A 17,529-nucleotide genomic window follows, 5' to 3' on the forward strand; every position below is an offset into this window, starting at 1 on the left:
TGGACTTCAACAGAGGGTAAAGAGGCTGGGGAGAGGGTATAATGTTCTTTATATAGGGCTCATCCTCCGGATTTAGGGTTTTCTCCACTCAGCGCCTACTCGTCGAGTCCATCCGCTGACTCGCCAAGTCGGCGACTTAACACGCGACCAAAGTTGCGACCCTACTCGCCGAGTCTCCCCATGGACTCGTCGAGTTCCCCTTCCCAATTTACTCTTTTAGCCCTTCAACTTTACTATTGATATTCCGGGATGTTACAATTCTCCCCCACTTAAATTAGGCTTCGTCCTCGAAGCCTACAACAACTCGACTTTTGAGCCACTCCCGCAACGCACCACCTGGCATTAACCAGACCAGGTTCCTCAAGGCACCACGATCGAAACTCGAACTCACTTTCTCCTTGTTGGGCTGAAGATTGTTTTGTTATTGCGTCTTTTGGGCTCGTTAGTTTAGCCTTGTACTCTCCGGTTTGGGCCTGTCCAACCGAGAGCCTTTTATGTATTGTATATAAGTTAATGCTTGCATGCATATTAGGTTAACGTTTTAGAGATTATCGACATAGCGATTCATCCAGAGTACAAGATTTTTCTTTAATCGTTCTTGTAATCTTCTAATCCTCTACAGTTGATGTTCTTAATCGAGCTCTTCTGAGGATTTTATTTAATCATTCGACACGTTTGATTCAAGCTGTTTTGTTCTTATTATTGCATTCTTACTGTTTTATATTCATATACTTGTTCAAGATCTAATCGATCTTCATAGATTAAAAGTTGTTTTAATCCCATCAATTGGTATCAGAGCAGGAGGCTGTGTAATCGATACACATCTTTTCTGTGAAAAAGATTTCCATTAGGGTTTTCCGCAATCATCGATATTTATTGAGTCGTCATCTTAATTGACGTATCTTAATATTTATTGTTTTGCCCTAATCTGCTTTATTACAAGTCTGATCTTTGAACAGGTTTTACGATCATAATGGACGCGACGCAATCAAACCCTATTAATATTTCCAACAGCATCGGTTCGACGACAAAGATTCCAATCTTATACACCCATGACTATGAAGTGTGGGCGCATCATTTTGAAGATTACGTGATTGGATCGGAGGACAATGGTTACCTCATATGGGAAGCCATCATCAATGGACCGTTTTCTCATTCTGCTACATCCAGGATCATCAAGACACAAAAAGAGTACAACGATCTGCTTAAGGACGTGAAGGATATTGAACAAGACGAGAAAGACAAATTCCAGTGTAATATTAAGGCGTTGAGGTTGATCAGATTTGCCCTTCAGTCCGACACATTCAGACTGGTCAGCTCATGCACTACGGCGAAGGAAGTATGGGATAGACTTCGCGAACTGTATTCCACAGACGAAGATCTTGAACATTCTATCCAAACCTTGCTTCTATCTGAGTTTGGAGAATTCAGGCAAGGGCCGAAGAAACGGTGACCCAGACGTTTGATCGCTTCAATCATCTTCTCAGCAAGATGATCAAACACGACATTGAAAGGAAGCTTATTGAACAGAAGGTTACTTTCTTGAACGGACTGAGGTCAGAGTGGAGAGCAGTGGTTTCCACAGTCAAAGCCCATGAGCAGTTTAAATCATACTCTTTGGCGAAACTGGTGGGTATTCTAAAGTCTCAAGAGAAGATTGTGGTACAAGAGAAGAACGTTGTTTCTAGTCTTGGTTCGTTGGCCCTCCTATCTAAAAGTAAAGCTGTGATGGAGGATGAAGAGCTCAACTTGGAGGAATATGACCTCACGTCTGAGGATTATGCCATGATGGTGTCCAATCCTAAGAGGTTCATAAAGAACAGATTCCCCAGCAACAAAAACCGAAGCTGGCAGGGGAGTTACAGCTCTGAAAAGGTGAACAATGAACCGAAGGCTGAGGAGCCCAAGAAGGAACCGAAGGCAGATGGCGATTCCGGAGTAAGCTGTTTCTACTGTGGTGGCAAGAACCACTATGCTAAGGACTGTGTTCTTAAGAAGATGGCTGAAAAGGACGATGGAAATGATGAGCAAGCCGTGCTGCAGAAGAGATTGGATGAGTTGAGAAAGAAGAAGTCTACCGCTAACCCTTCTATTAATGCTCTTATTGTGCAGGGTTCGGTTAATGATGATGAGTTCGGTAGCACAGAAGTTTGGTCTACTGACTCAGAAGACGAAGAAGTGAGGAAGCCTACCCATGGAAAGGCATATGTGGCTAAAGAGGAAAGCAGTGGAGGAAAATGCTTCATGGTGACTGACGTATCTCAAATGAGGGGATACAACACCGATGGAGGAAGCGATGGACCGAAGGTACAGGAGGATATGTGCTTTACGGCCAAACCACTCAGCCAACAGTTCAATGAGCTCGATGAACTGATAAAGAAGGTACAATCTGTTTTTATTTCATCTAAAGTACCACCATCCTCATATGAGAAAGAACTAAAAAATGTTAATACAAGAATTTCTCATTTAGATAGTAGCTTAACTCAAACTCGAGTCACCAATTCTAACCTGACTGATCAATTAAGCAGGGCGGCGTCGAAGAGTGAGGAGCGGCGAATGTGGATTGAGTTAAAAGAGTCGGAATTAGTTAAAGTTAAAGACGAAAACATTTATTTGCAGAGAGACAATTTAAAATTGTTAAAACAACAAAATGTTTTTTGTTTAATTGCTAAACGTTTATATTCCAATATTACTCAACTTCACTTGGATTGTGAGATAGGCCAAAAGATCCATCGCATGATTTTGCCCTTCCTAGAGTTTAAGGAGGATGAAATCGATGCCGAAGCCTACAATTGTGAGAGTGTGATATCGTCTGATGATGTCAACCCAACCTATATGTATGGACTGGACAAAATTGAGTCCTTCATTAAATCCAAAGACCACAAGGACATGCTCAAAAACCTTTTGGACGAAAATGACAGACTTAAACTGAGAACCGAAACCATGCAAAAATTTGACTCTCTAAACGCCAACGTAAGCTCAGAAAACAAAATCGATGTTGAAAATGCATATGAGCGTAACGAGGACGAAAACATGAGTGAAATTTCTGTAGAGGATACGGTTGACTGCTCAGAATTTGTTAAAAGCGAAACTGAAAACCACAAAAATCTTATTTCTGAAAATTCTGTGGAGTTCGCTAGATTGTCCCAACAAAAGTCCCCGAAATTAGTAGAAAAAGTTGTTGTGTATCAAAAGGTCAGGACCACTCCGAATCAAGTATACAAGGTGACTGGAGTAACGGAACATCAAACAGCTGAACTCACAGCTATTGTTAACGAAGACAATGCTGATGGCTGTGATGAGTACTTCTGGGAAGCTCCAATTGATAATGCAAACAAAACCGTTGGCTTGTCTGAAAGAACCTCCTGGATGAGCAAAGGAAGATACATCCCTGAACCATTGAACAAGCCGGATAATTTCAATGAGCCAAGTACCAGTGGTACGAAAGATATTCCTCAGGAGGATCATCGTTCAGCAAAAGAAGACATTCCCTCTACTCCAGCAGCTCAAAGTGGAACTTCTTCAGATATTCCTTCCACTCCCTCAGTGCAAACTGGATCTTCTTCGGATATTCCCTCTGCTCCCTCGGCTCAAAGTAAAACTCCTGAAGTTCAAAAGGAACCAGCCAAGGAGACAACAAAAACGAAAACGAACGTTCATCATCAACCTAAGCAGATGAGGGATAAGAAGATAGAAAGGAACCAAAGATACAGGAAAAACCTTTCTGAAAGGAAACAATTCTGGCACTCCCAGAATGCATACTACTCACACCAAGACAAGAATCTGAAGCATGAAAACAATCCTGTAAGAAAGCCTGAAAGTTCCAACAACCGAAAGCCAAGGTTCGGTTCACAAAAAGATACCAACCGAAGGCAAAGGTTCGGTTCTGAAAAGGACTTCAACCGAAACCAAAGGTTCGGTTCCAAGAACAACTCCAACCGAACGTAGAGGTTCGGTTTTGAAGTCAAAAGAGAACAAGACTCTAAGGTCAGTCCCACTAATGATCAAAAGCAAAAGGGTCCCCTAGAGTCACCAGCCAGGAAGTCCTCTCTATCCAAATCCTCTCATTCTAATTCTTCTCGTTCTTCTAATTCTTCTACTTCCACCAATTCATCTCTATCTTGCTCTAAAGCTAATTCTGCTTGTTCTCAAAAACCTCATTTATCAGCTGAACAAAAGGGAAAGCAGAAGGTCAAACCAGAGTCCAAAACGAACACACCCAATCCTAACAAAATAAAAGTCTTTACCATTAAAAAGAAAGATGAAACAACTCTAATAAAACAAACATATCTAGTTGACATCTCTCTTACTATTCCCGTTCCCATGAAAAGCTCACATGGACCCAAGAAACTTTGGGTTCCTAAATCTGCTTAATTTTTGCAGGTTATAAGTGACGAGCAGTTTGACGAAGAATGGTACATCGATAGTGGCTGCTCGCGTCACATGACAGGGAGGAAAGAGGAGCTCAGGGAATACAGATCTTTTGCTAATGGTGGCAACTTCAAGTTTGGAAATAACTCTTTCGGCACCATAAAGGGATATGGGATGATAACAAATAGAGACTTCACTATAAGGAAGGTGGCTTATGTGGAAGGACTCCAACACAACCTCATCAGTGTATCTCAGCTTGTTGGAGGTACAGGTCTCAAAGTCTCATTCGATGATGAAGGTTCTGAAATCATAGAGAAAAAGACAAACAAAGTGATTCTAAAGTCAGAGCGAAAGGGTGAAATGTTTCCTCTGAACATGAAACCCATCAAAGGAAACCCAGCCATATGCCTGTTATCAAAAGCTCAATCCGACGAAAGCTGGTTGTGGCACAGAAGACTCTCTCATCTCAATTTCAAAGATATCATCCGACTTGTCACTGGAGGTCATGTTAGGGGTCTTCCATTGCTCAAGTTCGACAGAGAGCATTTGTGTGCTGCATGCGAAATGGGAAAGCAGAGTCGTCAAAGTCACCCATCTGTAATCAACACAAAAGTTGTTGAACCACTCGAATTGCTTCATATCGATTTGTGTGGTCCTTCATCTATCGAAAGCATCGGTGGTAGCAAGTATATTCTTGTTATCGTTGATGACTTTTCACGATTTACATGGGTGTTCTTTCTAAAGCTCAAATCTGAAGCGACTCAAAAGCTGAAAGTGTTTATCAAGCAAATAGAAGTCCAGCTCAAGAAGGTCGTTCGCAACATCAGGAGCGACAATGGTCTTGAATTCAAGAACAGGGAGTTTGAAGAGTTTCTTACAGAAAAGGGAATTAGTCATAATTTCTCAGCTCCCTACACACCACAACAGAACGGAATAGTCGAAAGACGAAACCGATCCTTGTGTGAAGCTGGCCGAACTATGCTAAGTTTCGCTTCCTTACCTCTTTATTTTTGGGCTGACGCTATTTCTGCTGCTTGTTTTACACAGAACAGGTCCTATCTCAATAAGCGATTCACGCTCACACCATATGAGATAATAAACAACAGAAAACCCAATGTGAAATTTTTCCATGTGTTTGGCTCAAGGTGTTTCATCTTTAACTCTAAAGAACACCGCAACAAGTTTGATGTCAAAGCCGACGAGGGAATCTTTCTGGGTTATTCACTCACATCCAAGGCGTATAGGGTCCTAAACAAACGTTCAAGAAGGATTGAAGAGACATACTATGTGACCTTTGACGATAGCTATGTCAAGAAGCTACAGGCCATAGAAGACACTGCCGGGGAAATCTTTCCTCAAACTGGCCAAGTCACAGTCTCAATCGCCAATTTATACGAGAAATTTCTGGAACTCTTTGACGAACCGGAAAAATCTTCTCTCTCAGAAGCAGGTGCAGCTGACAACAAAGTTGATCATATGAAGCAGATTGTCGAAGATGCTGCAAGAAGAATGCATGAAGGAGAATCGCCCACTGATGAATCTCCATCCAACAATGCTTCAGTCGAGGGGGAGCCAAGTTCTCATGTCGAGGGGGAGCCAAGCTCACAAGTCCAGGGGGAGCCAGACTCTACAACTTCAACCGAAGGTCCTTCACCAACCGAAGGTGCCTCTCCAACCGAAGATGCCCCTCCAAACGAAGGTGCTTCAACGTCTGAAAGTCCAGCACCACAAGAAACCCCTGAACCTTATGTTTCTCAAGACTCATCAATTGAGGGGGAGCATGATGATATGACGCTTGATTACGATAGCCAATCTGAGCCAGAAGAAATGATCAACGCTGAACTGGATCCAACCATCGATCCGAATTACCCTCCTCTTACCAAATGGACCAGAGATCATCCTATCTCTCAAGTAGTTGGTGATGTATCTGAAAAGGTTCTAACTCGATCTCAACTGAAGGCAAAACAGACATCCTTATTTTCAAAGGTTGAGTTTTGTATGTTTAATTCATTCGTATCAAAAGTTGAACCGAAGACAGTAAATACTGCCCTCGATCACTCTGATTGGGTTCAAGCAATGCAAGACGAACTGAACGAGTTTGAAAGGAACAAGGTCTGGCGCCTCATTCCAACTCCTGCAGATGCTTCGGTTGTTGGTCTCAAATGGGTTTTTAGGAACAAAATGGACAAGGAAGGTAATGTCATAAGGAACAAGGCTCGTCTGGTGGTCAAGGGATACTGTCAGGAGGAAGGAATAGATTACGAAGAGACGTTCGCTCCAGTAGCTAGGCTAGAATCTGTTAGAATATTTCTGGCCTATGCTGCTCACAAAAACTTTGAGGTTTTCCAAATGGACGTCAAATGTGCATTTCTCAATGGAGAACTCGAAGAAACTGTGTATGTGGAGCAACCTCCTGGGTTCGTGAACGAAAAGTATCCAAATCATTGCTATATTCTGGATAAAGCTGTGTACGGCCTCAAACAAGCTCCGAGAGCCTGGTATGAAACGCTTACAAAATTTTTAAAGATGTCCAAATTCAAACAAGGTTCGGTTGACCCAACCTTCTTTCGCAAAAAGGAAGGTAACCACCTTATGATAGTTCAAATTTATGTCGATGACATCATCTTTGGCTCCACGAATCCCAGCTTAACTGCTGAATTCAGAAAGTTGATGGAGACTAAGTTTGAAATGAGCTTAATGGGTCCTATTAACTTTTTCCTTGGTTTAAATATAAGACAGGGACCCGAAGGCATCTTTATCAATCAGGAAGCTTACACGAAGACTCTCCTAGCGAAGTTTGGCATGATGGGAGACTCAAAAGTCAAAGTCCCAATGGCATTCGGCACCAAGCTTACCCCTTCACTAGACAAACCGGCTGTCGATATCACGCTCTATCGTCAAATGATAGGCTCACTGATGTATCTAACTGCTAGCAGGCCTGATATCATGTTTTCTGTGTGTTATTGTGCTCGATTTCAGGCTAACCCACGCGAACCTCACATGCTGGCAGTGAAGAACATCCTACGCTATCTTAAGCGAAACACCTCCTTAGGTCTATGGTATCCATCCAACTCAGGCTTCTTCGTTCAAGCCTATTCTGATGCTGACCTTGGAGGATGTGGACTCGACCGTAAAAGCACAACTGGTGGCTGTCAATTTCTTGACGGGAAGTTGGTCAGCTGGCAATCCAAGAAACAAACGTGTGTGTCGCTGTCTACTGCCGAAGCGGAATACATTGCCGCTGCATCCTGCACATCACAAGTGATTTGGATCCAAAGTCAACTTCGAGACTATGGACTCAATATGAAGAAGATCCCACTATATTGTGACTCTGAAAGTGCAATTAGGATCTGTCATAACCCAGTTCAACACTCTAAAACCAAACACATAGCACTGAGGTATCACTTTATCAAAGATCATGTGGAAGATGGAAATGTCGAAGTTCACTTCGTAATTACCACTGATCAACTGGCTGACGTCTTTACCAAAGCTCTTCCTGAAGCATCATTCAATAAAATATTGCAAGGGCTAGGTATGATGGAATCAGAGTCAGTACCTCACACTACCTCTCAACCTCAAACGTAAGAAGCGAAACCAACCGAACGTTCGGGTTCGGTTCACACATCTGACTCGCTCATTACTTCAAAGGTAGTTTTTCTGAGTTGTATATTTTTTGTACAAAATTTGTTTTTCTTTATGTAAAAGTTTTTTTTAATTGCATGTCTAAATTCCTTGGTTTCTTAAAATTTTCCAAAACCGAAACCTACAAAAGGTTCGAGTTCGGTTTTCCAAAATTTTGTTGAACCGAAACCAACCGAAGGTTTGGGTTCGGTTTTTCAAAATTTTCCTGAACCGAAACCAACCGAAGGTTCGGGTTCGGTTTTTCAAAATTTTCCTGAACCGAAACCAACCGAACGCTCGGGTTCGGTTTTTCAACTTTTTCCCAACCGAAACCAACTGAACGTTCGGGTTCGGTTTTTCAATTTTTTCCAAAGTTTTTTTTAAATCGTATTTTTTTTCTTTTAACTCTTTTATAATTTTTTTTAAGTCTTATTTTTTTATTTTTGTTTTTATTTTAATTTTTTTTTAAAAAAAAAAAAATTTCAAAAACTCCAAAAATATTTTAATTTTTTTTGTGTGTGCTCATTCGTTTATGGGGATATATTTGATGACTTACTTAAGTGTCCCTAGAAGCATGCTGCTGTATGTGTCCCAAGCCTCATAAGATTTTGAATAATAGCCTTCATGACCTGGTATACATAAACCTTGTCTTCCCAATAAGGCTAACACATTTATTCTAATCGTGAGCTACCTCACTCTTTTCTCACATGAGTTAAGAGTTTCCTGCTTGGTCCTTATGTTCGCAGCAGAGGTACTATGTTTTCTTACACCATCCCCATTACACTTCTACATTTCATTCGTTTCATCAACGTAACCCTTGAGATTCTCAGAAACTACCACTGAGGTTTATGGTTACACAACATCTGTGTTTATGATCTTAGTTTCGTGCCACTACGAGTTGAGTGAAACCCAAAATTCAACACCAACGAATTGACGGTGACCAATTAATATGATCGAGTTTTCACCAATGAATTGACGAATGTACCCTCATGAAATCTCAATTTTTCTTTTGCGTGATTCCCATGAAATTGTTACACACCATAACATTTCTTCCCAAGGGATCCAATTTTAAATTTTTATCTGAGATTTCATATTAATCCAAGCCAAAACAAAATCAACTCCAACCTACTTGTTCAACAGACTACACCGGTCTCACAAGTACTTTGTTCACTTTCTTTCTTATATCAAGAATAGAATTGATGAAGCAAAGCGAAACCACCCTTAATTAGCCTTATTAAAAGAAGCCTTTCAACATTTATTAATAAATGTTTGATCGTAATTCAACGGGATTCCACACTAACACTTTGAGGTCTCTCTTGACCTTGAAGGAAGAGATTCGTGCCCGGGATCATCAGTTTCGTGTCATTATTGACATCACAGAATATCCTAAAAAGAGTTGCTTTATTTCTTTTTCTTTTACACTCTTTGCACGAAAATCCTAGATTTTCCAAAATTCCGTTACTAATTATTTTACAGGCTGGATTATTACTGGATGGTTAATAATGAAGTTGTGGTCAGAAACTATCCACGTGGTTCATTTATTCTACAATGTCGTTTAAAAGGGATAAGACGAAAGGTTGCTGACGCGGCGAGAGTTCAAAGGATAAAAATTCAAACGACGGTAAAAAGGAGGGCGCGTGAATTTGAAACGGCCGCGCTTTTTCTGACACTTAAGGACGCGTGTGCGATATTGAAGCGTCATCACTCTGACATTAAAGGCGCGTGTGGAAATGGAAACGGTTCCTCTCTCTGAACCGGCGCTTATTGGGCGGCGTAATCCTAGGAATCTGACACTCTCTCTCCTACGTGATCATCGCACGCCCCAACTGTCACCAATCAGTCACTCAAAAAAAAACCCGCTTCGTATTTCCATATGAGATTTGAAACGATTTTTCTCTCTCCTATCACCCACTATAAAAAGCCATCAACACCACCTTTTACCTCTTTACTGCCTCCATAATTCCCAAAGCAAAAATACTCCCAAACACTCTCCCGTTCATCTTCTTCTCCAAACCTGCAACAATGGCTGAATCTTCTTCAGTTCATGCAACTTCTCAGATTCTTCCCATCCGACCCCAACAATGCCTAGTCATTGATCTGAACCCACTGGCGTATGATTCCTACATGTCGTCGGTCATAGAATGCCTCAAGTACTCCCAGCTTGCTCCTGCACTGTCAATAATTGAAACGGTGCCAATGGTGGCCTTATCTCAGGTCTATGCGACGGCTTACTACGACAAGGCCGTCGACCGGGTATTCTTTGAAGTGGCAGAACACAAGACCTCGATTTCTCGCCCCCGTTTCTGCACTATGTTAGGGTTTGCTGCTGACCCATCGCGAGTTCACCCGGAGACGATTCCGGTTGGGATGTTGTACAGCATGTTTTACAACATGGGCTACACAGAGGTTCTCACCTCTGTCGCCAAGTTTAAGAAGTCCTGCCTACCGCCCCAGTGGAATGGTTTATTTATAGTTCTCTTCAAGGGACTGTCAGAGAGGAGCTCAGGATCTGACGGTGCAAGTCGTCTTTTCCTTTCGATAATGTATGGGGTGTACAACGGGATAAACCTGGACTATGGGTTTGTCCTATGGCAACAGCTGATTCAGAGCCTCTCTTCCTCATCCCGACACTCTGAGGTGTCGTTGGCCCGGTTCTGGATCTTGATAACAAGATGGGCCATGGACAAGTTTAATGTTCCAACTGCCGATGGTGCATCGATGTCTTCTATTGGTACGTTCCATACCAAGAAGATCATCATATCCGATGCATCAAAAATTTCATTCATTGGCTCTATCCCGGAGTCGATGTATGCCGATGTGCCCGCCGATAGCAGACTGATCAGGACGATCAAGGAGTTTAGGCCAACTGGTCCAAGGGAACTGACACCGGACATGCTGCGATCGATTCATGATGCCGACAAACCGGTGGCCAGGGGCAAAAAGGCAGAGAAGGGGAAGCAAGTGTCCAAAGCTCCAAAGGGACCTTCTCCCAAGAAGCGAAAACAACCGAAGGCTGCTTCATCCCCACAGCCGAAAAGGAGGAAGACTCAACAGAAGCGAAAGCTAGTTATTCCCTCCTCTTCCAGCGAATCTAAGGGTGGGAGTTCGAACTCTGAAGGATCACAAGGAGACGAATCTCCTCAACGAGGCAACACACCACCTTGGTCCCCAACCCCAGAGATGGAACTTCATCAATCCCCAGTTCCTTCACCTCCACCAACAATTCCTATTTCCATTCCCACCATAAACCCCACCATTCCCCCAACCTCTTTCCCTATACCTCCACCCATATTCACCACATCAACCGAAACACCACCAGTTACCGAAACCCCTCTAGTAACCGAACCACCACAAACTCAAACACATACAACCGACCCTACCCATACACAACCACCACCCGAAACTAACCCCCCACCCACTCAACCTGAACCAACCAAACCCATAACACCCCCAGCTTCACCACCACCTCAATCTCCAGAAGACGCATCCGATGGCGACGATCAGTACCTTGGTGGTGATCACATGAACTTCGATTCGGTCTACTATAGTCCGTTTCAAGTTCAGAGTGATGAGGAGGATGATGCTCCTGTAACAAAGAAGCATCTCCGCGAGCTTAACGAGAAGGTTGATCAACTTCTCGCCTCCTCTTCCAACCAGCAGTCATCTTTGTCTGAAGCTGCCCTTCAGAAGATCGTTGACGCCTTCTCCAGGGCTCAACATGATTCCGTGGCCTCAGCAACTGCTGCTATCGACGCATCCACCCGAGCCTGTGAGGCTGCGAGCGAAAAAGTCGATAAACTATTCAACGACGCATCCGTCCTGCTGAAGTCCTTGCAGGAGAGCGCCGACGCCACCAAGACAACTCTGGAACCAGTTGTTCAACAATTGGCCAATTTTGTCTCGACGGAGCTGTCTTCGTTCGCTACTCTCAGACAACATATTAGCGACGACAACTCGGCACTTCGTGCCTCCATCGATGCCCGCCTGGCAAAGTTACAAGAGGATCTTGCGGCAGAGAATTCTCTGATGGACGTCTTGGCGAGCAAGACAACCGCCCTTAAGGTCAAGAGCACGCAGCTTTCCAACTCCCAGCAACAATTGGAAGCTCTTCGATCCAAAAGGGAGGTCATAAAGACGTGTGTTTCGGATGTCCACGCAGCTCTATCAAACATCCTGGAAGCACACAACCCCATCCTAAACCACTCAGTGAGGCGTACCCTCGCTGAAAAACTCTCTCCGGCCATGGACCTTTTAAGCAAAATTGAAGGCCTACCGAGTTTCGTGTCCATCCCGAAACAAGGGGGAGATGAGAAGAAAGGATCGAAACCACCTCCTTCCTCCAAAGCTACTCACACAACCGAACCACCCCCAACTGGTCATGCCTCGGGTTCGAGTGTGAAGAACAAGGGCAAAAATATAGCTGAGGGAGGAGATGAAGATGAAGATGAAGATGAAGATGAAGACAAGGAGACCATTGCTGACATGATAAAAAGAAAGAACAGTCGCAATGCTGAAGACGATGTCAGTCGTGTGGCGCGTGAGGCGGAAGAAGCCGAACGAAAGCAAAAAGAAGCCCGCGATCTCCTTGAGAGCCGAAAGTTGCTCTTCCCTGCCTGGACCAAGGATTGTATGATAAAAGAGGCCATAGAGACTCCAAGCATATTATGGCTCGAGCCGGTTATATCATTTGACTGCAACAACTCCATCGATTCGCAGTTTGATATGCCGCTGACTCGAAAGGCGTTCATCTTCCACGCCTTCTCTAACATTTTTGAAGTCCCGCATCCGAACGATGAGCTTGACAGGGAGCTCATTGACTTCTATCTGGAGGCCGCTCGTCCTCAATACCTCACCTGGAGCGCCCAGAAGATTGTTAATGTTCGGGTGCTGAAGCCTTATGCCGTGGGGAGATTCACAAACGTTAAGTTCAAGCTTATTCGTGGATCTGCAAGAACTGCTCACATTATCACCCTGGCGGATCTGCCGAATCTGAATCCTCATGACTGGATAGTCTTGTACCATATCCTTCTGACAGATGAATCTGAATATGGTCCCATCATAGACCATGTCAAAAGGATGTTGGCTTGCTACATCATGGAGGTTGCCCTAATGGATCAGGAGGTTGCCACAGTGTTTAAAAAGAAACCGAAAGTCGCACCTGTGGGATCGGCCAGTGATCTAAATCAAATGCAAATGGGCAAGATCGATCCGAGGCGAAACTCAGTGATGTTCACTAGAGCCGAAGGACAAAAATGTCTCTTCGCTTTAGCTGACAAGCACCTTTACACCACAACTTGCTTGGAACACGTCTTATCAATCATCAAGCAGTGTAAGGAGAATTCAGCTGATGACATCAAGTACTTCAACGATATGATCAATTGGTACATCCGGTTTAGACAGACCATCCTCTCCATAACCAAGTGTCTGTTTAACACCGTGAAGAAGAAGGTACCAGCTTCAGCTGCCGGCCCAAGTCACAAGTGAAGGTCTCGCTCCAAATTGACGCAAAGGGGGAGATTGTTGGGCTGAAGATTGTTTTGTTATTGCGTCTTTTGGGCTCGTTAGTTTAGCCTTGTACTCTCCGGTTTGGGCCTGTCCAACCGAGAGCCTTTTATGTATTGTATATAAGTTAATGCTTGCATGCATATTAGGTTAACGTTTTAGAGATTATCGACATAGCGATTCATCCAGAGTACAAGATTTTTCTTTAATCGTTCTTGTAATCTTCTAATCCTCTACAGTTGATGTTCTTAATCGAGCTCTTCTGAGGATTTTATTTAATCATTCGACACGTTTGATTCAAGCTGTTTTGTTCTTATTATTGCATTCTTACTGTTTTATATTCATATACTTGTTCAAGATCTAATCGATCTTCATAGATTAAAAGTTGTTTTAATCCCATCACTCCTTTCTTGCGGTGTACTGACCACCGCCTCAAGCTGGCCACTGGCTTTACTCTCTGATAACCACACTTAACCACTGAGTACTACCCATGATGCAACACTGCTCCAAATCGCAACCATCACTCGACCCATATGAGCTAAAAATAACCATACACCACCGGATTCCCGATCCGAGTCCAACTCTATCCATTCCGCTGACAGAAAGACACATTCTTCAGAGCAACTCCCATGAGTTCTCCTCTTGCAATCACATACACATGCTGAACTAGCTCTAGGACCCTCGGGTTGGGAAAACCCATCACACTGACGACAACTCCAAACATCCCCCAGGATGATTTACCACTACATACTCCATTCCTGGATCAAAATCAAACTGGGAATCCAAGACTCCATCCCTGCATCCCTTCCGAGCCTCTTGGCTCTACACCCTCGGAATTCCTTCCGTGATCTCAGCAGACATCCAATCCGGATGTGATTCCATTCCACTGCCGCATACACGCTGCTCAATAACCATACTTGGATTACTCCAAACATAACTCTGCGCTGCTGCTTTCACTTCCGTGAATTTGCACTCCCTCTCGGAGTTACATTCCCTTCTCTTTCCCTTACCAAGGAAATCCACTTGGCCGCCTGGTTACTACGACAAGTGCCATGGTGCTCGCCCAACGCTACACCACTCCTTGATAGCATAACCGCTATCCATGCAACACACATGCTCTGAATCTGCTCGCAAGGACCCTTGAGTCCATGCACCATCTCCACTAATCAAGATCAAAACCCCGGGCCAAACCTTCTAATGCTAACACATCACAACATATTCAATCCATTCCTCGAACCGATCGAACAACACCTGCAGACTCTTCAGCATGACTGGACCGCCTTAACAGGCCTTCAGCCAATCTGGACCACTCTCAGAACCTTCAGCCAATCTGGACCGCTCTCAGTGCCTTCAGTCTGGCTGGACCGTCCTCCGAGCCTTCGGCCTGACTGGTACGCCTACCGGCCTTCAGTCTATCCGGACCGCTCAACTAGCATTCATCATTCCGAGCTATCTCTCCGAGAAATCCTCCCACGCATATTGTTCTAGCCCTATAGGGGTTCCGAACTCTATCTCCATTACACATAATCAATCCCGGCCTGATCCCAGGCCCTCCAAAATCAAATGCCCTAGGTCTGTATCCCGCCCCGCATGCCCGACACTTACTCATACCAGCCTACACTCTGGGCTGACAGATCACTGCTGAATCCCAAACAGCTAAGCAACCTCACATGCTCATCGATCTTCCGGAGAATTTTCCAATTCTCCCCCACTTATAGCACTGATTATCAACCACCGGTTGCTATCACCGACCTCCCAAAACAACCCTGCACAAAACCAACACTTACACGTGGACCGATTCCCACTAGCACTAACAACCTTCACAAAAATCACATTTCCACACTGATCATCCCGCTCGAAAGAAACTCAATCTGCAGCTAACCACTCCTCAGAAAGCAGATGCTACCCGGCCTTCAGGCCAATGCCAGGTTTCCACTAACAACCCCTCATGAAAGATAACCGACAAAATTCCCATCACTAAACCACAACCATACCATAATTCTCAAAGAACAACGAACACCACACCGAAAACCACACAATGAGACTAGCAGATAAACAATATCCACAATAATCACAAGATAATCAAGACATCAAGAAAGAAACATACCCGCAACTGCATCCGACACTGCTCTGACCTCCTCCGCTGTAAGTTGAAAATCATGACCTTGAGCCCTTGGGGGCTCCGCTCCACCCTGACCTCCACCTGTGATCCTCAAAGTGGCCGGTGCTGGAGCCTGCACCGGTCCTGCAGCGAGCTGTGGACAGTTGACCCTCAAATGTCCAACCTGATGACAATGATAACGAATCCTCAAATCCCGAACCGACGCTGAATTCCGACAATCCCTCGCATAGTGCCCCTCCTTTCCGCACTTGCGTCATGCACCACCAGACCTACAAACTCCGGTGTGACTCCTCCTACACTTCCCACAAGTGTGGCTAATCAGATCTCCCATCCTAGAATCAACGGTTTTGGACCGTTTCGGCGCCGGCTGCGACTGCACCAGAGCCTGCCTCAGCTCACGCAACTGTAACTCAATCTCTAACTCGCGCCGCCTGGCGGCCTCCTGCAACTCCAACAAAGTCTCGCACCTCTGTGTAGACACAAACTGCCTGATATCCTTCTTGAGCATGCTCAGATATCGAGACATCTAAGGCTGCTCCGAAGCGAACTCAGGGTAGAACATCGCCCTCTCTGTGAACATCCTGGTGATCTCAGTCATTGACTCCGAAACCTGCTTCAGCTCCAAGAACTCCTTAGCCAATCTCTCTCTCTCTCTCTCTCTCTCTCTCTCTCTCAACCTGCAGAACATAACGAGTGCTGAACATCTCTCTAAACTGATCCCATGAAACCGCAGCCCTCTGCGCATCCAAATATGACCCCGTGGTCAATATCCACCAATCCTTCGCCCTTAGCCTCAACAGGTTCAGAGCACACCTCAACCTCTGATCAGCAGGGCATGAACATGTGAAGAGACACCCCTCCACGTCCGATAACCACCTCATAGCAACAATTGGGTCCTGAACTCCATCGAAGGTGGGAGGCTTCGTATTATCGAAGTCCCGATACTGAAAACCCCGACCAGCTCCTCCCCCTTCCGCTGCTACAGCCGATGTAGCCGCCGCGACAGCCGTCTCTGTGAGAGCTACATAGCGCTCATCAAAATACTCAACCATGGCGGTCTTGATCGACCCAAACAGTTCCAACAACTCAGCCCGGAACAACGCAACAATCTCATCACGTAGGATCTCACGAATCCTCGCATCCAACTCGCATGTGCTCATCTGACCAATAACCTCGGGTGGTATTGATCCGCCCGGAACTCGCTCTCCTACTCCCGATCCTGACCCAGATCCACTTCCAGCATGCCTCGGAATCTCCATACTGAAAAACACCACAAAATCTCAAATTCTTCCCACTATCCCGGGAACCAACTCTCAGTCCAACCCTAGAGGTCATGGTTTCCCTGATACGCGTATGGGTCTTGTGCTTTCAGTAGTACGGGCCCATACTACCTTCCACACCTACCCATATTTGTATGAAGTACTACCACAACACCCTAGTGAAAACATATATAACAAGCGCTCAACCCTCACCACTAGAGGAACACTGGAAATCTCCCACAAGGAAACCCTAGGCTACAGGCATCACAAATCAGGCAGCATTATCATGAAATCCTGAAGATCCCTAGCCTAGCACTAACATGTTGTTCTATCAAAGATCAAAAACAAATATCATGTATGGTATTTTGGGGTTACTTACTGGCTCCGACTGATCGTACCTCCGTGTCCTCCTTTACTCATTTTGAAAACCATTTTAAATTCTCTTTTGAAAACTCTGCTCGATTTGAGACTGGAGTCACACAAGTGGTCCTCCAATTCACTCAAACCAAGGCTCTGATACCAAACTTGTAACGACCGAAAAATTCCAACCAATTTAATTTTTTTCAAAAACAACCTGATTCAATTAAAGTTATTACAAAAAGGTTTTCAATACAATTTATCTAAAGTATTCCCAGAATCACATCACGACAAAAC

The sequence above is a fragment of the Lactuca serriola genome, chromosome 5 (genome assembly GCF_051521515.1).
Source record: "Lactuca serriola cultivar US96UC23 chromosome 5, Lser_US96UC23_V15, whole genome shotgun sequence".
NCBI lineage: Eukaryota > Viridiplantae > Streptophyta > Magnoliopsida > Asterales > Asteraceae > Lactuca > Lactuca serriola.